General features: G+C 39.7%; 1 protein-coding gene across 1 annotated transcript in view; it reads right to left on the bottom strand.

The window, feature by feature from the left end:
- The window catches only part of ICOS (inducible T cell costimulator), a 55,502-nt gene extending 41,138 nt beyond the window's left edge, over positions 1-14,364 (bottom strand). Inside the window, exon 1 of the mRNA XM_044241393.1 lies at positions 14,289-14,364. The gene's annotated coding sequence lies outside the window, so the exon portion shown is untranslated. The remainder of the gene's footprint in view (positions 1-14,288) is intronic.
- Positions 14,365-26,192: the final 11,828 nt, after the last annotated feature.

Genomic DNA, 26,192 nt, shown 5'->3' with positions numbered 1-26,192 from the left:
CAGTATTATCTGCCAAGAATAAAAGGCAATGACAAAAATAAACAAAATGGAAACAAATAAAGCATTGAACTCTAGCAAGAGAGAGTTGAGATTAGCATCTGTTAGCAATATGCTAAAGATACAAAGGAACTAAATGAGACTTGTTCTTTAATGTAATCAAAAAGAATAAAAATTGAAATGGGAAAAAATGTATTCTCACTTTGTGAGTCAATGTTATTCAGTGGCCAAATACCACTCAAAATCATTTTGTCTTACACCTCTTAAAATTAATTGTATCCATTCCACCCTTTGGAGAGTACAGGGGCTATGAACATTTCATTCCTTAGAAAGGACGATGGTCTTTACACATTATACATTTTCTCAGAGACCAGAAAACAATGGCAACCAGACTTAGTCTACCTGAGCCCCCTCCTAGGGGCTAATCATCTTTGTGGGCTCAGAGTTTCTAGGCGAAGGCCTAAGACCAGAGCTGGAAAAGGTGTCACTGCAGAGAAATGCTGCCAAGGAGACACTGGCCCCCAAAATGACATCCCATCGTTCCTGTGCTATCCAATATGGTAGCCTCCAGACACATGTGGCTACTGAACACTTAAAAATGGCTAGTTAAAACTGAGATGGGCCGGGGCGCCTGGGTGGCTCAGTGGGTTAAGCCACTGCCTTCGGCTCAGGTCATGAACTCAGGGTCATGGGATCAAGTCCCGCATCGGGCTCTCTGCTCAACAGGGAACCTGCTACCCTCTCTCTCCCTCTGCTTGCCTCTGTCTACTTGTGATTTCTCTCTGTCAAATAAATAAATAAAATCTTTAAAAAAAAAAAAAACTGAGATGGGCCGCCAGTCTAGAATACACAGCAGATTTTTTAAGACCATAAAAACCCATAAAATCTCATTAATAATTTCATAACAATTACATGTTGAAATAATATTTTGGATGTATTGAGTTGAATAAAACATTAAAGCTAAGTTCACTTGTTTCTTTTTTTATTTTTGATATTTATTTATTTATTTGAGATAGCGCATGCAAGTGCGGAGAGAGGAAATCTCAAACAGACTCCCCACTGAGCGGGGAGCCCAAGCCAAGTTTCACTTGCACAATCCCCCAACTCATGAAATCATGACCTGAGCTACACCAAGACTCAGACAGTTGGTTCAGACCAACTGAACCACCCAGGTGCCCCTACTTGTTTCTTTTTAAATTTTAAATTATTTAAACCAATTTAAGACTCACAGAAAAGTTGCACAGCTATATGGAGTTCCCATATAATAATCTCCACCTTGCTTCCTCTCAAATTAATATCTTACATAACCCTAGTACAATTCTCAAAACCAAAAAATTAACATTGATCTGCTACTATTAACCACAAATTATACTCACGTTCACCACTTGTTTCTACTGGTTTTGTTCTGTTTTGCTTTGTTTCCAGGACTGAATCCAAGATACCACATGGAATTTAGTTGCCATGTTTCTTTAGTCTCAATCTGTGACAGTTCCCCAGTCTTTCCTCATCCTTCATGAACCTAATGCTGTTGAAGAGCACTTTATCTTTCATTTTGCAGAACAGCCCTCAGTTCAGGCTTATCTGTGTTTTCTCTTGGTTGGAAAGAAGCTTTCTCTTTGGGGCAATAAAAATTACAGATGAGCGTTATCCTTTCCAGTGCATCCAACCAAGGGATTTGGGGTGTTACTATGCCTTCTCACTGCTGACTTTTACTTTTATTTAGTGTGGCTACTACAAAAGCTTTAATCCTGTAAGTGGTCACAGTATTGTTCTATTGGGCAGTGTTGGTTGACACCACACAAAATAATTAAGTATATGACTTAAAAGAGCACGTTCACAGTAGAAAATGTAGGGATTTAATTATCTTTGATTTTCTAGGCTCTTTTGATGTATTTCTCCTTTTAATACTGATAACAACCAAGGTTTGTTGAGAATCTACTATATGCCAGACTCTTTTGTAAACACTTACTTGTATTAAATCACTTAAGCCCAGGGCACCTGCGTGGCTTAGTTCGCTAAGCATCTGCCTTTGGCTCAGGTCATGATCTCAGGGTTCTGGAATCGAGAGCTCAGTGTGGAGCCTGCTTCTCCCGCTCCCTCTGACCCTTCTCCCCAGTTGCGCTCTCTCTCTCTGTGACTCAAATAAGTAAAAATAAAATCTATAAAATCATTTAATTCCTACAAAATCATTTAATCCCTACAAAATCTGATAAAATAGATGTTGCTATTATCCCTGCTTAGCAAGCAAAGAACCTGAGTGACAAATAGGTTGTAAGTTGTACAACATCCTTCTGCTTGTTAAGTGGCAGATCTAGAATCTGAAATATGGGGAGGGAATCCCAGAGTCCAGGCTTGTACTCACTACACTTTCTTGAAGCCACAGCGTCGTTAATTCAAATCCCACAACTCAAGCTTTACCAACTGTAAACTCTGTTTTAACTTCGCCCTCTTTCTATATGACATAGCGAGAGAACTGATGTTTACTCAAGCTTCTGCACACTGTGCTAAGACCTTAACACACCTTTCATTTGATGCTCAGTGTTTCCATTTTACCAGATATGAAAACTGAGGCTCAAGAAAATAACAACGGGTGGAGGCTGGGATTCACATATTTCACTCTTTCCATTATATATTCTCCAGCTGGCTCGGTTGCCTAAGTGTTTCATCTTATCAGCTTTTTCATATTTAATAATTTATTTAAAAGCCAGTACTAAGAGGGCACCTGGGTGGCTCAGTGGGTTAAAGCCTCTCCCTTTTGCTCCGGACAGGATCTCAGGGTCCTGGGATTGAGCCCCACATCGGGCTCTCTGCTCAGCAGGGAGCCTGCTTCCTCCTCTCTCTGCCTGCCTCTCTGCCTGCTTGTCATCTCTGTCTGTCGAATAATTTAAAAAAAAAAAATATTAGTACTAAACTATAGAGAGTCTATCCATCAGCAGGTTTCGTGATAATTACTAGATTTCCCTAGTCATCTATGTAAGATGTATATAAGGTAACTCTTAATTATCTGGAATGTCTGATGGAGAGGCTGAAGCATCGACCTATTTGTGGTTAGCTGGGATAATTCCTTTGACAAGCAGTACAAACAGTTTGCATCCACGGCTTAGAAAGTGATGTCAAAGTGCAACTGTTTGTGGTAGAATACAGAATCCATTGTGTTCGTCATGCCGTGGCGGCACGGCAGAATCTTCTTTAATCAAAGAATAGGACTGGGCACCCCATCCTGGGTTTGTGCTGCTTGTGGTGACAGGCAGAGGCGTGGCCCAGATGGAATATTCCAAAGGCCAAAACGGAGAAATACAGCTGTTTCTATTCAATTAGGCTCTCCAAAACAAAACAAAACAAAACAAAACCCACAAAACAAAACAAAGCAGTCAGGTGATTAAAAAGAGTTCTATGTAATTAAACATACTTGGGAGTGTCAGGGTAGCTCATATTACTAGGTACTAAAGAAAAAATAGTTTTTCTATACGTTTCCTGCTTTGAAGTCCCAAAATTCATTTGTATTGCACAACTTCCGACAGTTTCCAAATATAGCCACTAGGGGGTGCTGCTGAATCACACTTAACTCGCAAAATAAAAAAATAAAAATACCCACCAACTTGTTCCTTAGGCATGCGTGCTATGCAGTGTAAGAAAGGTTTTTGTTTTGTTTTTTTAACAGTTTGCTGTATAGGCCAATAAAGCTAACTCAGTAAATCCTTGTATTGCCAACAAAAGCAAGAAAATCTCTGCAAGAAGAGATGGATAAATCCATGTAGTGATACCTTCCCTTGGATTCTGTCGAAAGAATTTTGTGTTTGCTTTGAAAGATGACTACCTGAAAACCTATCCATTTTTTTATCTTGCTTTGCTTTGGGGAGGTTAGTGGGAGAGGTTCCACTCAGACATCTGAGAAGGAAACCAGGATGTCCTTGAAGAATTGCAATAGCCTAGTGCAGGCAGGAAAACCAGCTCATAGCCATGTGCACCTGCCCACCTCATCTCGGTCCCATTTCTCTGTTCTCTGACTGCAAATGCATTTCATAGTTTTCCTCCTGTGCTCGCCTGACCAGAAGAAAATCTTTTCTTCTTGAAAGTTCTTGAAACTTCAAACAAAATGTGTATTTCCACATACAGGAAGGAAACAAAACAAGGTAGCAAAGGCTCCTGAGAACAGAGAGTGCCCCAGCCCCTGCTGGGATAGGTGATGAACCACTTGAAGAGAATGGACAGTCGGGACCCAGACACGCTTCAACTCACTGAAAGCATGCACTTTGGTAGCTCATTGGCAGGTCCATGTCTGGAATTGTGAGAACGGTGAAGGGTGGTTAGAGCTGTTGGATGGCCAAAGCCACTTGTAGCCTGGACCATATGCAGCAAGGGTGGCGGAAGGCAGCCTGCACTGAGCGCACAGTGCCTATTCTGCCCCCATGGACCATTCCTTACCTTCGTTACTCTCAAGCAACACTTGAAGGTGGGTATTAGAATCCCCATTTTCCACATGAAGATGGGAATTAAACAGCTCATGGTAACCGCCAAAGTCACACAGTGGGAAAATGGCAAAGATAAGCTGAATGGCTTCAAGACCCATATACTTTCACATTACTTGCTTGTCCCCATTTCGGTGTGCCTGTCCCCCTTCCAAGTGTGTCACGTGCATCGTGCCGTTTACACCCATGACAAAAGTAACAGATGAGGACGGTTGTTTGCATTTTGAAGATGAGGCATGTGGAACACAGAGAAACTAAGCAGTCTGTCCACAGTAATGAACGTAACTGCAAAGAGATGGACATAGATTCAAAACCAGACCGTGGGGATCCCGACTGTTGCTCTGAACCCAAGTGCCACACAGGGTACCCTCATGGCCCCGCAGCAGGTGCTCAGGTAACTCGGGCATTTGCTGAGTTACAAATCCCTGGGCCAAAGGCCATGACTGCCAAAAGGGGGTGGCTCCCCCACTGCTGGACTTGAGATCAAGAAGCTCTGGTTTGGAACGTAGTATTTTCCAGGTTTCATGTTAGTGCTAGATGTGTGGTACCATTTGGTTCTCACAGTAGTCCTTAGAGAAAGGAATAGTTATCCTCATGTTTAGGTGGGAAAACCTGTGCCAGAAAAGTTACTTAACCTACCCAAGGACATGCAATTAATAAATACCAGAGGCAAGACTAAAATGTAACATCTGTTTAACTTGGAGGCATTTCCATGAAATATTGTTGAATAAGAGAAGTCAAAACCAAAAGAGTGCATGCAATGAACATGTGTAATGAATTATATCATTTTGGGGAAAAAATAGAAGGATCCAACTTAAACTGTTCATCTAGGTTATAGGAGAAAGGGTAGTAAGAATGTAAAAAGTACAGACATTACACATGTATGCATCTATGAAAATTACGCACATGTGCACATGTGTGTAAGCATGTGCATATGTATAAATAGTTAAGAAATTTATGCAAAAGTTATAATAAATAAAAATAAAATAGTTTAATATTTGACAAATTTCAAAAGCCATTTCTATAAAGTTCTTAGTATACTTTACTGTTACGTATTTTTCTAATCTTGGATTATTAACAGAAATCAAAAGCAAACATTATATTTATGATTAAAATCCTGGGTATATTCAAATTAAAGTCAGGAACAAGACCCAGGAATTCAGCTATCATACTCTGGTTACTCAACATTATTCCAGAAGTTCTGGTTAATGCAATAAGACTAGAAAAGGAATTAAGGAGTAAAACCCTTGAAAAGGAAAACACAAAATTACACATGCAAATAATTTTGTTTTGTTTTTTTAACAGTTTGCTGTATAGGCCAATAAAGCTAACTCAGTAACTCAGTAAATCCTTGTATTGCCAACAAAAGCAAGAAAATCTCTGCAAGAAGAGATGGATAAATCCAATAAACCTGTGTATATCAATGCAACAATGACTTCATATAACATAGAACCAAAACTAGCTAACATTTTAAGCTGAAAAAAATGGACACTGGTGCATTTTAATTCCTCTACTACCTACTGATTTCTACCCATTCGTGTTATTATGTTTCTCTAAGCCCTTACCATTTTCTTCCTTTCCCTACTCATAATCAAAGCTCACTTTTCCCCTTAGTAGAAGAAAAAAGATATCCCCCCTAACTAATGCACGCTAAACTATGAATAATCACTAAATTCTCATATTATCCCAAATATATTTCTTCATACATATTTTTATTATTAATATACCTTATGATTTAGAGCAGTTTTTAAGTTCACAACAGATATGACTGGAAAGTACAGAAAGTTTTCATAGACCCCATGTCCGCACAAACGTACAACCTCCCCTACCACCAAAATCTTTGGGTAATAATGATATATCAATGAACCTACATTGATATATTATTATTACCCAAAGTTCATATTTTATAATAGGATTCATTCTTGGTGTTTTACTTTCTATGCATTAAACATTTTGACAGATGTTTAATGACATTTATCCTTCATCATAGTATCATAGAATAGTTTCAACGCCCTATAAATCCTCTGTGCTATAACCATTCATAACTCCCTCTCTCTTAACTCTGGGAGGGGTTTTTATTGTCTCCACAGTTTTCCATTCTCATGCATTATGTAGCCCTTTCAGATGGGATTTTTTTACTTTGTAATATTCATTTAAGTTTCCTTCATGTCTTTTTTTTTTTTTTGAAGAAGTTATTTATTTATTTGACAGAGAGAGATCACAAGCAGGCAGAGAGGCAGGAAGAGAGAGAGAGGAGGAGGCAGGCTCCCTGCTGAGCAGAGATCCCGATGTGGGGCTCAGTCCCAGGACCTGAGATCATGACCTGAGCCGAAGGCAGAGGCTTTAACCCACTGAGCCACCCAGGCGCCCCATCCTTCATGTCTTTTCATGGCTTGATAATTCATTTCTTTTTAACGCTGAATAATACTCCATTATTTGGATGTACTAGTTTATCCATTCATCTACTGAATGACATCTTGGTTGCTTTCATGTTCTGGAAAGCATAAATAAAGCGCTATAAATATCTATGGGAAGGTTTTTGTGTGGACCTAAGTTTTCAGTTCATTTGGGTAAATACCAAGGAGCCCAGTTGCTGGTCTATATGGTAGGAGTATGTTTAGTTTTGTAAGAAAATGTCAAACTATCTTCCAAAGTAGCTGTACCATTCTGCATTCCCATGAGCAATGAGTGAGAGTTGCCTCACATCTTTGCCAGCATTTTGTGTTGTCAGTGTTCCAGTTTGGGCCATTCTAATAGGTGTGTAGTGGGATCTCATTGTTGTCTTAGTTTGCAATTCCCTGATGACCTACGGTGTGGCGTATCTTTTCATATGTCGCCATCTGTGTGTTTTCTTTGGTAAGGTTGCTATCCAGGTCTTTTCCCACTTTTTAAATCAGGTTGCTTTTCTTATTGTTGAGTTTTAAGAATTCTTTGCATATTTTGGATAACAGTTCTTTATATGATGTGTCTTTTGCAAATATTCTCTCCCAGTTTGTGACTTGTCTTCTCAATTCCTTGATGTTCTCTTTCACAGAGCAGACATTTTAAATTTTAATGAAGTCTATATTATCAGTTATTTCTTTCAGGGATCATGCCTTTGATATATATCTAAAAAGTTATTGTCACACCCAAGATCATGTAGGTTTTTCTCCTATGTTATCTTTTGGGAGTCTTACGGTTTTAGGTTTAACATTTAGGTCTGTTTTCCATTTTGAGTTAAGTTTTGTTAAGAGTTTAAGATCTGTGTCAAGATTTACTATTTTTCATATGGATGCCCAGTTGTTTCAACATAATTTGTAGAAGAAATTATCTCTGTTCCACTGTATTGCCTTTGCTCCTTTGCCCAAAACCATTTGACTATATTTATGTGGGCCTACTTCTGGGGTCTCTATTTTGTTTCCATGATCTGTTTCTTCATTCTTTTCCTTATTATTATTATTAACATATAATGTATTATTTGCTTCAGGGGTACAGGCATATGAATCATCAGTCTTACATAATTCACAGCACTCACCATAGCACATACCCTCCCCAATATCCATCACCCAGCAACCCTATCCTCCCCAACCCCCCAGCAACCCTCAGTTTGTTTCCTGAGATTAAGAGTCTCTTATAGTTTGTCCCCCACCGAAATCATCTTGCTTCATTTTTTCCCTCCCTATGATCCATTTCTTTATTCTTTCAGCAATCATTATTGTAGCTTTATAATAAGTCTTAAAACAGGTATTGTCAGTCCTCCAACTTTATTCTTCTCCTTCAATATTGAGTTGGCTATTTTACATCTTTTCTCTCCATATAAACTGTAGAACCAGTTTGTCCATATTCACAAAATAATTTTTTGAGCTATTTATTGGGATATCATTGAATCTATAGATCAAGTTAGGAGGAACTGGTATCTTGACAATATCGTGTCTTCCTAGCAATGAGTATGGAATTAACTCTTCATTTATTTAGTACTTCTTTGACTTTGTTCATCAGAACTCTAGTATTTTTTTCACATAGATCTTAACCGTATTTTATGAGATTTATACCTAACTATTTCATTTCAGGAGCTGTTAATGTAAATGGTAATGTGTTCCTTTGCACTACGAACTTCTCCAATGCTTTTCACTTCTTTTCTTCCTCCCTGTGCCAGGAATAGGAGAAGATTTTTCTTCAGGATTCACTGTGAGACCTGGTAGAAATCTTGGAGGTGAAACTCAAAAAAGTATACAGGACCCTCCGCACCCATGACTGGATCTCCCTGGAGTTTTTAACTCTCACAGTTGTCCACATTGAACTGCCAGCAATTCATCAACTGTAGTTCAGGTTTTCCTACCCCAGCACTGGTTCCCACAGAAGTTTCCGGTTGGGTGCTTCTGTTCTGGTTAGTCATGATTATCTGTATCTGCCTGCCTCTCCAATGTTAGGCACAGCAGTTGACCCTCTGACCTCAGCTCTTTGAAAGATATAAGAAGGGTTTTTGACTTTTTAGTTTGTTCAGCTTTTTGCTTGCTGTTATAATGGAATGGCAACTTCTATGTTCCTTATTTGCCAGACCAGAAACTGGTTTCTTTCTTTCTTTTTTAAAGAAAAGTGCTTGATAAACTACATGAGGCCCTAGTTGATAGAAATCTGGTCAATGAGACAAAATAAATGTTAAAACATACAGATAAGTATCAATTTGGACATCAGTGTGTTGGCCAGTGTTCTCCAAAAAAAAAAAAAAAAAACCCAGAACCAACAAGGGGTGTGTGTGTGTGTGTGTGTGTGTGTGTGTAATATATGTACATATATATTATATGAGATTAGCTCATTCAACTATAAAGGTTGACAAGCCCCCAAGATATAGAGGCAACAAGCTGGAGACCCAGGAGAGCTGAGGGTGCAGCTTTAGCCAAGTCCAAAGACTTGAGAACCCGGAGGGCCGAGGATGTAGGCCTGCTCCTCTGCAGGCCAGCAGGTCTTCTTCACTCAGGAAGAGCTGATGCTTCCGTTCAAAAGCACTCAGGCAGGAGGAATTCTCTCTTACCCAGGGAAAGGTCAGCCCTTTTGTTCTACTCAAGTCAACTGACTGAATAAGTCTCACGTCAGGGAGGGCAATCTGCTTTATCTAGTTTAACAATTGACATGTTAACTCACCCCAAACACCTTCACAGAATAATAATGTTTGTCCAAATGGCCACACCTGGTGCTCCAGTCGAGTTGGCACATAAAATTAATCATCATAACCACATGGGAATACAAAGAATTGTCCTTGCTAAGAATCTAGCTTCAGAATCAGCTCTATATAGTTCCTGTTTTCATAGCATCTGCTCTTCCTATACCTCTGGACATGTTGATTATTTAAAACTCCAGGTGGTTTTTGTTTTTTTTAAATTTCTTTTCATTGTAACAGATTTCATTGTTTATGCACCACACCCAGTGCTCCATGCAGTACTGCCCTCCATAATAGCCATCACCTGGCTCCCCCAACCTCCCACCCCACCGCCCCTTCAAAACCCTCAGGTTGTTTTTCAGAGTCCATAGTCTCTCATGGTTCACCTCCCCTTCCAATTTCCCTCAACTCCCTTCTCTCCATCTCCCCATGCCCTCCATGTTATTTCTTATGCTCCACAAATAAGTGAAACGATATGATAATTGACTCTCTCTGCTTGACTTCTATCCATGTGGTTTTTAAAGTGGGTTCTAGGACAGTAACAGCAGGGATCTCTCATCTCTAGATGTAAGGGAGGGATTAACAACACCGGCTGCTATGGAAGTGAATCATTTCTCTGCAGAAACATCTAGATGAACTAAGATCCAAGAAGTAAGGGCTACATGGAACATTAACATGTTAAGGGTGATAAAGAATGCATATATTCATGCACACAAATAATCATAAGTATAATGAAAGAAAATTTAAAAATTAAAATCAGATTCTAATTGTTTAGAGAGAGGGAACAAATATATTCCCCACATAAGAAATGACAAAATTAGAGGGCATCAGACTCCTGTGCCAGTGAAGATGTACCTTCAAAGCTCTGAAGCAAAATTATTTTCAACTCAGATATCCTTAATCAAATGTGAGGGCAAAATAAAAACATTTTCAGACTTGAAAGGGATCAAATTTTTACTTTTCATAACACTTTCTTTAGATTTTACTTGAGGAGGGGCACCTGGATAGCTCAGTTAGTTAAGCATCTATTTTCAGCACATGTCATGATCTCAGGGTCCTGGCATCCAGTTGGGCTTCCATATTCTCTGCTCAGCAGGGAGCCTCTTCTCCCTCTCCCTCTGCCTGCCCCCCTTCTGCTTGCACACACACACACTCTTTCTCCCTACTAAATAAAATCTTAAAAAAAAAAAAAAAAAAGGAATTTACTTGAGGATAAAGGCGCCTGAGTGGCTCAGTCAGTTGAGCATCCAACTCTTGATTTTGGCTCAGGTCATGATCTCAGGGTCATGAGATTGAGCTCTGTGTCAGGCCCCATGTTCAGCAGAGAGTATGCTTGGGCTTTTTGCCCCTTTCTCTCCTTCTGCCCCTCCCCCACCTCTCTCCTTCAAATAAATAAATAAATCTTTAAAAAAAAAAAAAGAAGAAGAATTTACTTGAGGATATAACTTAAGAGAGCAAAGGCATGTCTTCAAGTTCCTCAGAGGCAATACAACACAGGGCCCAAAATGGGACTTTGGTCTTAAAACTGCTTGCCACAGACCACATGCTGTAAGGGCTACCAGGAGACAGATTCCAACTCCTGCTCCTACCTCGGTGAGAGGAGATTCAGTTGGAACTGCTTCTTATGGTGTGTTTTTATGGATGGCCTTATTTGAAGAAAGAATTCTACAGCGTTGAATCATTTGGAAGTTCCTAGACTGAATAACCTCAGAAGTCCCCCAGGCTCCAACACTCCACAGATCTGTGAACACAGGCAAGTTTGATCAAATAACACCATTTGCTGAAATGTACAGTGCCAGAGCTCCCTTTCTGCAAACTAAATCATAGCATCCATCAAAAATGAAAAGCCTGTCAGAGGTGGGCCATAATTTCTCTCACCCTTCTCAAATCCTCCTCTTTACAGTCTACTTTTCAAAATAGAAGTCCTGAGGAAGACCATTTGATGTTGTAGAAAAAAACAATAAGCTGGAATCAGGAAATCTGGCTTCTAAACTTAATTTGCCTTACTTTAACAACATGGTTAACCTCTGTGGGCCTTCATTTCTTTCTTTGCATGAATAGGGAGTTGAAGAACAGGTTTTTAGTTACAAAAATGCAAAACAGAGAGGCATTCAGAGCAAGTGAAACAGTGTTATGATTCTACGTCCAATGTTGAACATACACATAGTTTTTCAGGCGCCTCTGGGTGCTCAAGCAGTTAAGGGTCCGCCGTCTTTGACTGAGGTCATGATCTACAGGTTCTGGGATCAAGCCTTACATCTTCCAGCTTCCTATTCAACAGGGAGTCTGCTTCTCTCCTTTCTCCCTCTGTTCTTGCTCTCTCTCTCAAATAAATAAATAAAATCTTAAAAAAAAAACTTTTTAGATAGCAATAATTACTTCACTACACTGAAGACAAGGAAAAAGAACACTCCAGGCTCTCTAAAAATTTGTTGGCTTGCCTGCCGGTTCATGAACAAGATAATCATGAAATAACGGAAGTCAGTAGAACATTAAAAATGAGGTAGTTCAAACTATGAGTGCTTCTTTGTTTTGGTTTGGTTTTTTTTGTCACTTTATTGGTCAAAGCATATTTCTTTTTCTTATGATGGTGTTCAATTAGCCAAATATAGTACATCATTAGTTTTTGATATTGTGTTTGATAATTGCCCATGGATCAGTCCTGATTTGTAGACCTTTCTTAAAGAACTTGAAAATTCTTTATGATGGAAAGTCATACATTTTATAATGTCAAAATCATACAGAAGTTCTATGTAGGTCATCATAATGTTTTGTAATCAAATAGCTGGAATGATTCTCTATGGGTTACCAGCCTGATTTCAGTGTCTGAAAGGTGGACAGATCTGAACTCACATGGTCAGTGGTCCAGAGGGACAAAGAAAACTCCAAGCTGAATCTTGGTAGGCTGTTCCAAGGTTAATAATGGCCCTATTTCATGAATTCCTTCATATTGCTCAACCATGTGATCAATAATTTTAACCCAATTCTTCCTATTTTGATGCCCATAAATATTTAAGGTTCATGCCCTCTGCATTACAACTTTTCTATCTCTGAGGAATGATATTGACTCCGAGTTAAGCAATCTCAGATCCTTCAAGCTATTATAGCAGCCAAATTAGTACCCTAACTTAATACAATCCTTGCCTAAAATTCCAAGTTAAAAAACAAACTTTGAGAATTGTTGGAGCCTAATATTTTTAATCTAACAGCTGACCACTTTCAATTACAGTAATGAGTTTGATATTGGAAAAAAAAAGAATAAAAAGACTAGATAAATAATATCCTTTCTAGAACATTGCTTTTATACAGCTTTCCCCCTACACCCTCACCCTGGCCATTTATTTCTCTTTTCAACTCTTTCCTAAACACACTTCTCCCCACCATTCCACCAAAATTGCTTTTACCAAGATCAACAATTACCTCCATGTAATGAAATTCTATGGTTAATTCTCAACCCTCCTTGTACTGAACCCGTCAGCATCCGATGCATCTGTGCCTTTTCTCTTCTTTGAAACATTCCACTTCGTTCACATAATAGCTCACTCTGGGATTTTCTAAATCCCACAAGCTTCTCTCTCTGGGATTTTCTCTGTCCCACAGACTGCTCTTTTTCAGTGCCTTCTTTATCCGACCCATCATGTGTTCTTAGTGGGCCTCCGTCACTGCAAATCTCTTTTCTGTCTATATTCACTCCTTAGTGATCTTATCCAGTCTTGTGTTTTAAATACCATATAGATACTGGGATTCCCAAATTTTACTAAAGTATAAACCCTAAAGTATAAACCCTATGAGGATAGGAATCCTTCCGTGTTTCTTTCCTGCTGCATCGACAGAGCCTAGAACTGGATCTGCCATGTATCAGTGCCATTGTGGAATGAATGAATAAATAACTGGAAGGTGCTTTGCTTTATAAATAATCCCTTTAAAGTGCTTTACTGTTTACTTTCCCCTTGAAAGTCTTAGTAGAGGGCAAGGAAAACCATGTCCTTGCTCAGCATACAGAGCATATGCAGAATGAATTTCAGCTATGAATTTCTGGTGGTACAGCCAGGCTGTGTTTCATTCTCACTATTCTTGGCCAGCTATGCAGAGGCTGTGATGACAGTGTCCTCAGTTGGTTTTAAGAATTTATAGAACTGCAGAATATGGAATAATATGCCAAAGTCAATAACAGGCTTAAAGAAAATGAATGCTTATTAGTATTCAGCTCTTCATGTCTGTGAATTCTAATCCCCAATACAAGCTCTGTTAGGATCATAAACAATGCTCAAAGACCAGCAATCTCAAAGGGTGTTTACAGGGTCTTCTTTGCTTCTGGGGATATTTAACAACCATTACATACTGATACTGGGGCACTCAGAAAAGAGCACATGGGTCTATTTAAAAATATTTATCAGTTAAAGGCACCTATGTGGCTCAATCAGTTGAGCTTCTGACTCTTGATTTTGGATGGGGTCATGAGCCCAGGGCATGAAATCGAGCCCAGTGTCAGTCTTTGATCTCACTGGAGACTCTGTTTGAGATTCTCTCTCTCTTCTCCTTCAGTTAGACAACCCTGCCTCTCTCTTTCTCTCTCTCATCCTCACTCCCTCAAATAAATAAATAAATCTCTTAGAAAAATAAAAGAGAAGAAATAGTATCACTTAATTGCAGGCGCAGTTAGTCCTAATACAATCCGCACTTACCCAAAACCGAGCCAGGAACTGTAGCTAACCTTCCCCTTTAAAAGCCCTGAGAATTCTGCCCAAGTTTAACTTCTTAAATGTCCATTGAATGTCCTCTGGGTAGCTCAGGGTGGGTATCTTTTTGTACGTCCATGTGTCAATGTGTTTATAGGCGTGAGCGAGCGCGTGCCTGAGAGGATGCGTCTGTGTCTATGTTCTGAAAATAGTCCGCTCCAGATCTCCACCAGGAAAAGCAAGAGCTGACCATTACATGAAAATCTGTTTAAAAACAGAGAAAGCAGAACATTCAGGAGAGAAAATACTTCCCATCTGGGAAGAAGGGTATCTTCAGACTTTCTGTTTGACAGAACATTGCCAGTGTTTCGGTTTGGCAACGTAGACCAAACTCCCACATCTGAGAGAAGTGGAGAGGCTGAGAAGAGGTAGTGTTTGCAGACCCAGTTGGCTGCCACACAACCAACATCCATTTCTCCCTTCTTCTAACAGGACTCCATTTTGTTCAGATATCCCACCTCCCTCTCATGGAACTCAGAGAACAGTTGACCCCATTCTCAGCTTTAGAGGTAGATCCTAATTCATCTAAGCTAGGGGTTAGCAAACTTTCACTTTAAAGGGATGGATAGTAAATATTTTAGGGTTTTTCAGCTATATAAGTCCCTGTCACATGTTCTTCTTTGTTTTTGTCTTTTTTTTTTTTTTGTAACCCTTTAAAAATGTACAAAACCTTTTTTAGATCTTGGGCTGTATAAAAATAGGTCACAGGCTGGATGTAACCCACAAGCTATAGTTTGCCAACCTCTTGTCTAGCCTAACATAACAACTTCATTCCCCATGTTAGTAGCTGATTCAGAAGAGGACATGGCCAATTCTAGCCAATGAGATACAGGGGAAAATCTGTTGAGGGTTCTTGAGAGAAGTTGCCTCATCTCTACGGCCCCCAAAAAACTACTGTAGCCATCTTGCCATAGAAATCAACACAGAGAAGGAAGAACTAGGACGCCACAAGGAAGTGAAACCAGAGCCTTCACTGCACTGTGTCTGGAGCCCATCCTGCCTCTGAACTTACTGCTGTGAAGGATAATAACTTTTGTAGGTGTTTAAGCCAATCTGTATCAGCATTTCCAGTTACCTGACACTCCAAGCCCAAATTCTAATTGATCCAGATGGTAATGAATTCAGAGTAGATGAGAGGAGCAATAAAGAGAATTGAAAAGATAAGAGAGCAGATGTCTCCCCAGATCCCTAGATATCCTGTCCTTCCCTTTATCCTCTTCAAACCCCTCTCAGTTTTCAATTTATAAAGACCATCTGAATGAGTATTAATTACCTTAGTTTCAAAAATCACAGAATTTTAGAGGTGAAAGAGACAGTAGGAATGATATTCTGTAATTCCTTCATACAGGGGTTGAGAAAATGGAACCCAGAGAGATGTCACTTGTCCCTAATCACACAACTGCTTGGTGGCAGAGATGAGACTAGAAACTGGTCTTGAATCCAAGTCTATACATGAAAACACACGATTTAAATTCTACACACTAAGAGACAAAGTCTCCTAACAATACTTACCATGAAAATCTAGAAATCAAGATTTTCCCTTTGAACATCAAGAAATTTTGTTATATCCAGGCATAAAATCACTACATCTGTGTACTGGTCAGTGCTCTTCAAACAAATGTAACCAACAGGATGAGAGAGAAATGGAGGGCAGGAGATTGGGAGAGAAAGAGATTATAAAGAATTGGTTTACCTTATTATGGAGGCTGAGAAGTAGTCAGGTAACTATACACTTGAATGTATAATTCCAGTTTGAATACTGGCAGGCTTGAAACCAAGGGAGCCAGTGTTACAGTTCAAACACAGGCAGAGAAAAACCAATGTCCCAGGTTGAAGGCAATCAGGTAGGAAAAGTTCCTTCTTACTGGAAAGAGGGTCAGCCTTTTTGCTCTATTTAGGTCTTCAACTGATTGAAAAGATCTCACATTAGGGAGGGCAATCATCTTGTCTCAGTTTACCAATTTAAACGTTAGTCTCATTTATAAACACCCTCACAGGCACACCTGAATAATATTTGACCAAATACCTGGGAACCCCATAGTCCAATCAAGGTGATACAAAATAAACCATCACAATCTTTCATCACTGGCTTTCTGAGATTTTTGGGTCTGGGTGAAAGGGAGTTAGAGGTACCCATATAGCCCCAACACATCTATATTTGACATTTGCCCCTGGCCTAGAAGCTATGGAGGACTGTGGTACCAGGGAAAGAAGAGGTACCAAGACCTACTTTCTGAGCCTATTCTTTTGGAGGTGGGTAAGAAGGTAAATAAACTAGAACTAAAATAATAACCTCATTTACAGTAGAATTTGAAATGTAAATCCTGACATTTAAGAATGGAATGGAAAAAAGAAAAAAAAGTAAGATATGGCTTGGAGAAATTTACTCTTAAATCATAAGGAGGATTTGGGAAAGGCAGAGAGTTTTATGAGAATAACACTACGTTTTTCTGGTCTCTCTTGAAAGCAAGAGCCCCAAGTTTTGAAGCAAAAGAGTCATCTTTCATTCCCCAAAGTCTTGTGTTCCCATCTGTAGTAGAGCAAGAAAGGGAAAAGCCATAATAGAAAATAGAGTGGAAAAGAACCTCTTAATTACTGACTGGAATTTTGACAAACCACAGAGCTCTCTGTTCATGGCTGTAAAGATCTTGGAGCCCCCCATGAGAAGACTAAAGGCCTATAGTTGGGATTAATTGGTGTCGACACCTAACACCTTGTAAATGCTCAAAAATCAAAATAACAGGAAGAAAAAATAAGGAGCTCTACAGAAGTCACGTAGAGTAGTAAGTTTGCAAAAGATTAGAAGTAATGTCAGCACTTTCTAATGGGAAGTGAAAGACCGCTGAGGAACTGACTATTTAAAGAAATCAAGAGAGGCCCCATGAAGATGAAGTTTCAAGGCACAGCCTTCAATACAGTTTCCTCTGAAACTTTTGTGTGATGAACAGGGATTATTTTTAGGAAAAGTACATTTTGCAATTCCATTGCCTGGACTGCATCTTTAGTGAATTTTTAGGCCATTGAATGGCTTACGTAGCCTACCGTCCAACCAGAGACAGGAAGGAGGCTTGACCATTATTTCTACGGCTTGTGCCAGTACTGATGTTAGGAAGAACACCCAATAAGACCACAAATGTAACACACCTGAGCAACAATATCCTGTTTTTAAAAAATTAAAGAGAAGTTGGTTAATTACCACACTTTGGAGATGAAATCTGGTTACACCCTTCTAGGCTGACAACCTTCTTCCTACCAAATAATGTACCTGGAAACCTCCACAAAGGGTTCATGTGACCGCCCTCTCCTACCTAAGAATTCATCTCTCTACCTTCTGACTAACCAAAAAAAAAAGAGAGAGAGAGAGACAGGGCCTTGGATTCTCAAGGCCCCAGAAATGACATCTTATCTGCCTGAACTCCTTCAGAATTACGGCAAGGAGTGAAAGACTGAAAGCAATATATTTGGAACTGGGCTATAAATTCAGTGAAAGAGACAGAGGTGGAAATGCCCAGTATCTGCTTACTGTCTAGGCTGTTGTCCAGGAACTGAATTCATCTCAGCTTAGCGAGTTAGCCTCTCTGGATGTATGCTCTGGAGCAGGTTCACTATCCCCATAACTGACACACAGCTTCAGGGACCAGTAGGAGCAAACTGCAAGGCCCCATATAAAGGGAAGAGAATAGTAAGGGGGTGGGCATGAGGTTAGGAATATTAGCTAATAGTGTTTCAGGCAATATTATTACATTAAAATAGATACACTACATATTTTAATCTCAGGGAATAAGGGTTTTGTGGGGTTTTTAAGTAAGAATTAAATGCTCTGTTATTTGGAGACATAATTGCATAAACTATATATGAGAAAAAAAAATCGCTTGTGTTGTGACAAGGCCAAAGACATTACTGCCTTGAAACCTCACAATAACATTAGGTGGTAGGTACAATTATCTTCTCTGTCCTTTATGTAAGGAAGGAAAGTGGGACTCAGAATTAAATCAGAATGTCATTAATTTATAAACCTGGCTGCAACGTAAGGCTGTCCTGATTTTAAAGAGTTTGTCCCTTCTAGTTACCATCATACATTTCTTCAAAATTGAGAAAGGGGAGAGGAAAGGAAGAAAAAACACAGGAAACTTAAAAAGACATTTGGTTCATTTTTTTTCCTGTACTTTTCTAAATCTACTGGACACTAGGAAAGTACCAGACACTAAGAAAGTATAAGTATTAACAGTCAAGGGGTGCCTGGGTGGATCAGTGGGTTAGAGCCACTGCCTTTGGATCAGGATCCCAGGGTCCTGGGATGGAGCCCTGCATCAGGCTCTCTGCTCAGCAGGGAGCCTGCTTCCCTTCCCCTCTCTCTGCCTGCTTCTCTGCCTACTCGACATCTCTGTCAAATAAATAAATAAAATCTTTTTTTTAAAAAACCAGTCAATATGCACATATTAGATTAGTAATCTAGTGCTAATGATGTTTTACGTTTTAAAATAACACTCAATATAGCTACCTGTCAATTTTTTTCTTTTTTCTATGTAAAAGGAACAGAACAAAATTAAGCTACAAATTACGCTATAGCTCTTTTTTTGCTTTATTAATAAATGTGCTCCATTGAAGATGACTTTAAAAGAAATGTTTCTCTCAAATCCCATTGGTTTAATGATAGCCAGGGACAGATTCTCCCACAAGAAAGTATCTGTGGGGAAGACTGAATTAATAACACTTAGCAGGAAGGGATGTTTGTGCTACTTCTGCTTTAGGTGGTCTAAGTCCAGTGTGTTTGGTGTCACGAGTCAGCACTAGTTGTAAAAGGGCCAAGACAAAGTATCTGATTCTTGACCAGCAAGGTTCAGATGATGGGTGAAGGGATGAAGTCCTCTGCCAGAAAGACAAAGTAATGATAATTGACAAAGGATGGCCAAGTAGATCTTGGGCTCAATGGGTATTAAGAGGGCTAGGCAATGACTGTTCGGGAAAAGGAAACTGAATGAAGTATACCTCCATCTATGTACACATGAGACAGGGCATGGCACGCCACATAGCCAATGTCACTATGTCTTGTGTTTCAGAAGACAAAGAAGTTTAGGTGGTAGAGAGCATCTAACCATTATACTCCAGTTCCTCCTCTTGGCATACCACCTCCATGTTAAGGAACTGGCTTATACTAAAACGATGGAGGCTTTCTGACCACAGTCCTTGGGAATCGTGTGAGAGAGGCCAATCACATCCTCAGCTAACCTAAGCTCTAGTCAGAAAAGAGGTGGTTCCTGGAGTTAAAATACCAGAACCCTGTATGTGTGTCTATGTCCTCAGTTCTACGACCCAGAGCAGAGACAAAAGGCCTCAGAAAGCTTGCCTGGCTCCAAAGTAATTTGGTGTAGCCATCCCAAACAACGCAGGGTAATCTTCAAGCGAGGCTTCTTTCCTGGTTTGTATTCCTCAGCCTTTTTCTGACCACATTTTCTTTTTTGCTGGGCTTCCTCTGGGCCGAGTGCCCATCCCTGAGTTCTCAGCCACGCTCCGTTGACTGATCTCACTGAGAAAGCCTGATAAACTGGAACTGTGACGCCCCCACTTGACCACATCACATCATAGCAGACAAGCCAAAGAACCTCTGAAGTTTAGCATTGCTGGTGCCCTAAAATGAGATCATTCGCTTCTTTCTCAGTTCGCTTAAGTTCACATTTTAAAATGAATTCCTTTAAGAGGGGTTCTGAAAACATGAGGAAGAAACACAGAACTTTTTTCCCCTGTCCTGGTTTTATTCCACAGTCGGCCATGACAAGACATGGTCAATTGCACAGAGCATCTTGTTCTAATGAGCACTTCATCTGTGGCTCTGAACCCTGGCTACACTTTAGAATCACCTGGAGAGCTTTTCAAATATAATGCCTGCATCCCAGCTCTGGTAGTTCTGACTCAGTTGTTCTGAGTTGGAACCCAAACAACAATAGTTTTTAAAGATCCCCCAGGGGGTTGTAATGAACAGCTTGAGCCCAAGAACCACTGCTAACTTCATACACAGTGCCCTAACTGTATCCATTTTTATGAGTCAGAATTCTATATTCATCTGAAGAACATGGCTCAGAGATGTTTCCTTGATTCATGGGTTGCTCTTGTTGGTCACGTATGTTTTCATCATAATTGACTTAAACGTGCTATGACTCATCCTTTTTTTTTTTTTTTTTTGATTTCCATCCAAATTTTGTTTATTGACTCATAGGCTATTAGAAGTAGACCTCAGTTTTCTCATCTGTGTAATGAAGGGTTTGAGATAAAATAATCTGTAAGACCGTTTGGTCTCAGCAGCTCAGACCAATTTAGCATCCTTTGGAGTGGGCAGCTGCACCGAAATGATGGCCTCATCCTAAAAGTCAAAAAAGTCCAAATTCCATTTTAGATATATATGAACACGTACAACTGTTTTCATCCTTTTGCATTTGAGAAGTACATTCTACTTTACAGTTCATTTTCTTGGTGCAGTATCTCGTTTCATCCTTTCCACAATCCTTAGGTAAATCAGTCTTCCATTTTAAAGAAGAGGAAATCAATGCCTAAGTAAAGAAAGTGATTTCCTCCGGGCCCGTCATAATTGAGTCTAGAAACAGATCTCATCTCTCAGTCTGGTTTTCCTTGCATCCCTCAGTGTATCCACAACAAAGTTTGCTACCCAATCCTATTGGCCCAGTACTACAATCTGACTTTGTTTGCCTCCAATATTTCTCAGTCCTAAGGTGCATGCTCATCTCCAGGAGATCCTGTTGAAAATGCAGAATCTGTATTACTGGTTTGGGGTGGAACATAACATTCTGCATTTCTCACACCAAGTGACACCAATGCTGCTAGTCCATGAACCATACTTTGAGTAGTAAAGTCAACAAACATCCCTTTGAATAATACTGAAGAGAAGAATTCAACTAAACTTCACTTGTCTTCTGGGTACTCATGACACAACACATTTATTGAAGCAAATCATCAGATTCTTGGCATTTCTCCTTCTGGCCAGAATATGTGTTATTCTTTTGGCAGCCAGATCATCATTGTGTTCATTTCTGGAATCGTATCAACAGCTGGAGTTGTAGCAGCCACTGGCTATAATTTCTCTCCTTCTCTTTCTCTCTTTCTCTCTCTCTCTCTCTCTCTCTTTGTTCTGCTTCTAGTTCTCAGGCCAACAGTATAGGCCCACTGGGACCAGTGAGCCATCTGGCCATACAGCTGGCCTGGACTTCTGAGCCTGAGAACATAATGGTGATTCACTGTGCGTAATCCAAGTCCTTAGATGACATCTTCAGTTCCTGGAAATAAACTGCCAGGAACAGTTAGTTATATTGGCAAAGGGTTTTGTCTTGAAACCCACAAAAATAGTGTTGTATTGGCATTGATGAAGATGTGCCTTTTCAGTTTGTTCTTCTCCTTAGAATAAGTTAATTTTTGCAAGAGTGTTCTGGAGAACACAAAAGACAAAGACCCCAAAGGCTTGGGTTTAGATCCATTCTCAACATGGAACTAAATATGAACTAGATAATTTGGGTCAAATGTCATAAGCTTTCCATCCTTTAGAAAATTAAATGATAAAACCATATGATCTCCAACCATCTTTCTTAGAACCACTGACTCAGAGTATTAGTGCTTTCTTCATGAAGTAGAGGGAGAAATGACTTCAGAAAAATGTTCTCTTCTTTCTAGTTATCTATTTCTCCTCAAAAAGTATCCTGCATTCCAGTTGTCCCACAAGTTATTTGATCACTGCCTACTATGCTATTGGAACCATCCGATCCTAAAAGATTGGAATGCGTCAGAGAAAAAGGCAGAAACTCTCCCATTAATTTTTCTGCCTTTTTCTAACAAAAGCCCTCAGGGAAAAAATGGCTTAAAAAGGAACCTGAACAGAGGATTTCCCTTACCCCTAAAGAGACTCCTCTAGGGGTCAGAGGGAGAAAGAGGAGGTCATGGGGCAGAGGGTACCTATACTTCTTTCTCTGGTGCCATCACCTAGAAAGCAGCAAGGCCTCAGAGAAGGAAGGGAATGGCTGTAGGGTGCACACAGGCCAAAGGGACAAGAGACAGCTTTACCAAAGATACACCTCCCAAGCTGAGCATGGGGATAGCTGAGAACCACTATTCCTAAAGGGTGAAGAAGACAGAAACAATGGAATTGAACAGGTGTGGGAAGGCCTGATGACAGCTTACCCCAGTATCTTAACATTATATGGTCCAAAAGTGTGACACAATCCTGGGGAGAGATGGGGAAACCCCAGGAAGGACTGAGGTTAATATTTCTTTCCACTAGCCTAGCAGAATGAAGCTTGCAGTCAGAAATCAAAATCTGAAATTGAGTTACTAAAATGAAGAAAATGAAATATACATTATCCCTCCCTAAGATTCATAGCGGCTCTACATCCATAGGTTGTTGTGTTGTATTCCTGTGTATAAGCACCTCCAGTAGGACTTTACCAAAATACTGGGGAATTCAACGATTATTCATGAAGTATTTCTTGCAAACTAGGCATCCTTGGAGCACCTAGAGCAATGCATGGTATACAGGAACCCCTATGAATATTTCTTGCTGGTTAGCTGGTTGTCTAAATGACCAGCATACTTAATGAAGCACGGACACAACTCCCTTCTTTTATTGTATTGTGCTAGTTTGAATAGAGAAAGAAAGAAATACAGAAAACAGAATACAGAAAGAAATCAGTAAAGTGTGACCTAAGAGGAGGCCCTTAACAATCGCTTTTTCCAAATCCATTTCCTCAGATTAACGCCAAAGATCTAGCCTGAGAGAATTCAATCATTTTCACCAGAGAGCTGACCTGGAAGGCAGACAAGGTTTTTACAAGAACTAAAGGCATTAACAGTTCTGAAGCTCTAGAACCACTGCGAAATCTGGGATGCTGTGTTTTGAAGTGAGAAGTTCACCCTTGGCAGCTGTGCTATAACCAGGCATGCCCAGGTGTTAACTGAAATTGAAAATAGTCTTTCAAGAGCCCTAGGTCTTCATTATTCTTAACATTGTAGTTCAAAGTGCTGAAAGTATTCCTAAACTTCTCCCTTCTGATAGTTTGTAAGGGGAGGTATGTGTTTTGAAGAGTAGTGAATAATAATCACCTCTCTACTGGAAGTTCAGGACAAACCCTAGAAAAGGCATCAGACGCCTTCTGAATAGCAGCCATATTGGATTCAGTCTATTGCTGCAGAGGACTTTCTCCTCCCCGCGAAGGCACACTTTCAAACAACAGCTTCTACATCTCTTCTTACCTAAAATTAACATGATTTCCCATTTCAAATCTTTAACAGTCACTGCTTTAAAGTACCACCTGACTACCCACGAATTCTTTCTTGTTGCTTTCTTTGTTTTAAATAACATTTTTTTAATGGGCCTTGGAATCTGAAGTATAAAGCAAGAGATATGATTTCAATAATCACAAATAGCAGGTTATGATGCTGAATCTTACTTCAATATCAATCCTGATGATGATGCCTTTCTAACTGAAGTTTTAAATCCTAGCTATACTTAGCTCCCTGCACAAATGATTTTACTGGTTTCTGTATGCATTAAACCCAAAGCAAAAAGAATGAAGGAGTGAGATTGATTTTGACTATCCACTCCACTCCTAGCAGAATGCAAAGAAAGGGCTGTGCAGAAACTAAATGATTAACAAGAACCTCCTGTCTCCAAGTCTCAAAGGCAGCAGCTAGAAAAGGGGAAGTCACGGACCCAGGGTTTTCTAACAAGTCAGAAATCCTTTCTGGCTATGGGGCAAAGATAGGAATGCTCTCAGAGTATAGATCCTCTTCCACAAGCTTAGGTCATTCTCAATTAGTTGCCCTGTCTCTGAAATATTCCCTTGTCCCTTAATGCCCACACAATCACACAGATCTTAGGAGTCTCTGCGATGCCACCTCTCCAATTCTGATCTTATAAGTGAAGGTAATAATAGTTCCTAGCTCATCATATGAAAAACAAGCTAAATAATTCAATATTAAGGATTTAAAACCATTTTGGTACATAGCCAGCACTAAATATTTGTAACTCTTATCCCTGAAAACTCTCATGGGTTTTTCGTAAACACACACAAACATAAAAAATACCACTTGCCGGGGCGCCTGGGTGGCTCAGTGGGTTAAGCCGCTGCCTTCGGCTCAGGTCATGATCTCAGGGTCCTGGGATGGAGTCCCGCATTGGGCTCTCTGCTCAGCAGGGAGCCTGCTTCCTCCTCTCTCTCTGCCTGCCTCTCTGCCTACTTGTGATCTCTCTCTGTCAAATAAATAAATAAAATCTTTAAAAAAAAAAAAAAACCCACTTGCCAATATCACAGAAATGCCATTTTCAATGGGTATCATCATGATATTCTAGAACCTATAGGTTAATTACATGTTCCTTGTCCAAGTTTTCTCTTAGTGTTGCAAGTTCACCATCATTTTCCCTGAAGTTTCTTGGACAGGGCAGTCTTTGTGATCATTTACCTCCCTCGGTGTCTCTTCATCAGTCAATGGGAAACTCATAGGCATAACAATGGAATATAAGCTTACCCCATTGACCCAGAAGCCATCCCTTCATTCTCAGTCTAAGAAAGTCCTATCTGCCAACCTACCAGCAACAGGAGAAAATGCTGACTCTCCAGCTGGACAGAAACAGTTTGGGACTCTTCAACTAGATGCATAATCAATGAGAAGGCGGCTGAAGATTTTTTTAGGTGTAGCTACAGTGGTAGAAGCTGTTCCAGGGCATCTCAAAACATGGCTAAATCTCAGCAAAACTGACCAGTGCTCATCTCCTGTCTTTTCTCTCTGCCCTCTTCTCTTACACTAGAACTTGAGGACAAACAGACTACCAAGGATTATGACAGCAATAGATTTCTACTGCAAAGAAGTGGTAATTCCCAGTTAGAAATGATTGTTAGAACAAACAGACTCCCATTCTCCTATGTTGTAAGAAAATGACTAGTAAATTCCATATGTAAAGAATGATATTAAGGCATAATATGGTGACAATAAGTGGTAAGAAAGAAATTCCTCATTTTCCCAACCCTAGCCTTGCAGAAGCCTTAAGTATCCTCAATTGTATATGGATCTTTGAATGAGAAAAGCCAACAAATAATACAATGGGAATCATCAAATGCACATGTATACACAAATGAATTCATGGCTTTTCTCTGAATCGTGAATCTGCAGTCCTTTTGATAATCCTTGACAAACGGGCCAAGTTAAGGGTATGTATCCCCTAAAAAAAAAAAAAAAAAAAACCAACACCAAAAGCTCACATCTGTTTCTTGTAATTCATTAAGTGGCAAAGGGCCACTCTACTGGTTCTATGCACCTATTGTTTAGCTTGGCTCTGTTTTCAGCAGTCTGAATGGAGTTCTCTTAGATGGACAATGTGTTTATTCATGTAGCTGTAGCTGTTCTATTATTAGAAATGTGTCTTTGAAATAGACTTATAATGTCTGGAAGGAAGGAAAACACACAGACAAAAAAACTTAAGCATATAACCTTTTTTTTTTTTTCCTCAATGCTCTTTACTCCCTACACAACTATTAAAAAATATACTCCTCAGAACATCTTTATGAAAGGTGTAGTTCCCAAAAGAGTAGAAGACTACCCCAAAACTGAGTCTAAGTGGATGAGCTCCTATTCTTCATTGCTCAAATATTGATAGAACTTTACACAATGCCTCACTTCTATGGGAGATAAAATGTTGCTTCTGTTCATCTCCATAATCCTAATAATGACAAGACAAATCCTCCTGATCAAAGGAAATGAGTATCTTTGTTATCATAGTTTCTACTACCTCTTCTCATTCAAGGCATCATTTTGTAGTAGAGGGAGCCTAAGATTTTGAACGGCCTTAAGAGAACG

The sequence above is a fragment of the Neovison vison genome, chromosome 3 (genome assembly GCF_020171115.1).
Source record: "Neovison vison isolate M4711 chromosome 3, ASM_NN_V1, whole genome shotgun sequence".
Lineage (NCBI taxonomy): Eukaryota > Metazoa > Chordata > Mammalia > Carnivora > Mustelidae > Neogale > Neogale vison.
The sequence above is the reverse complement of the archived record's forward strand: the minus strand, read 5'-3'. Positions and strand labels throughout refer to the sequence as shown.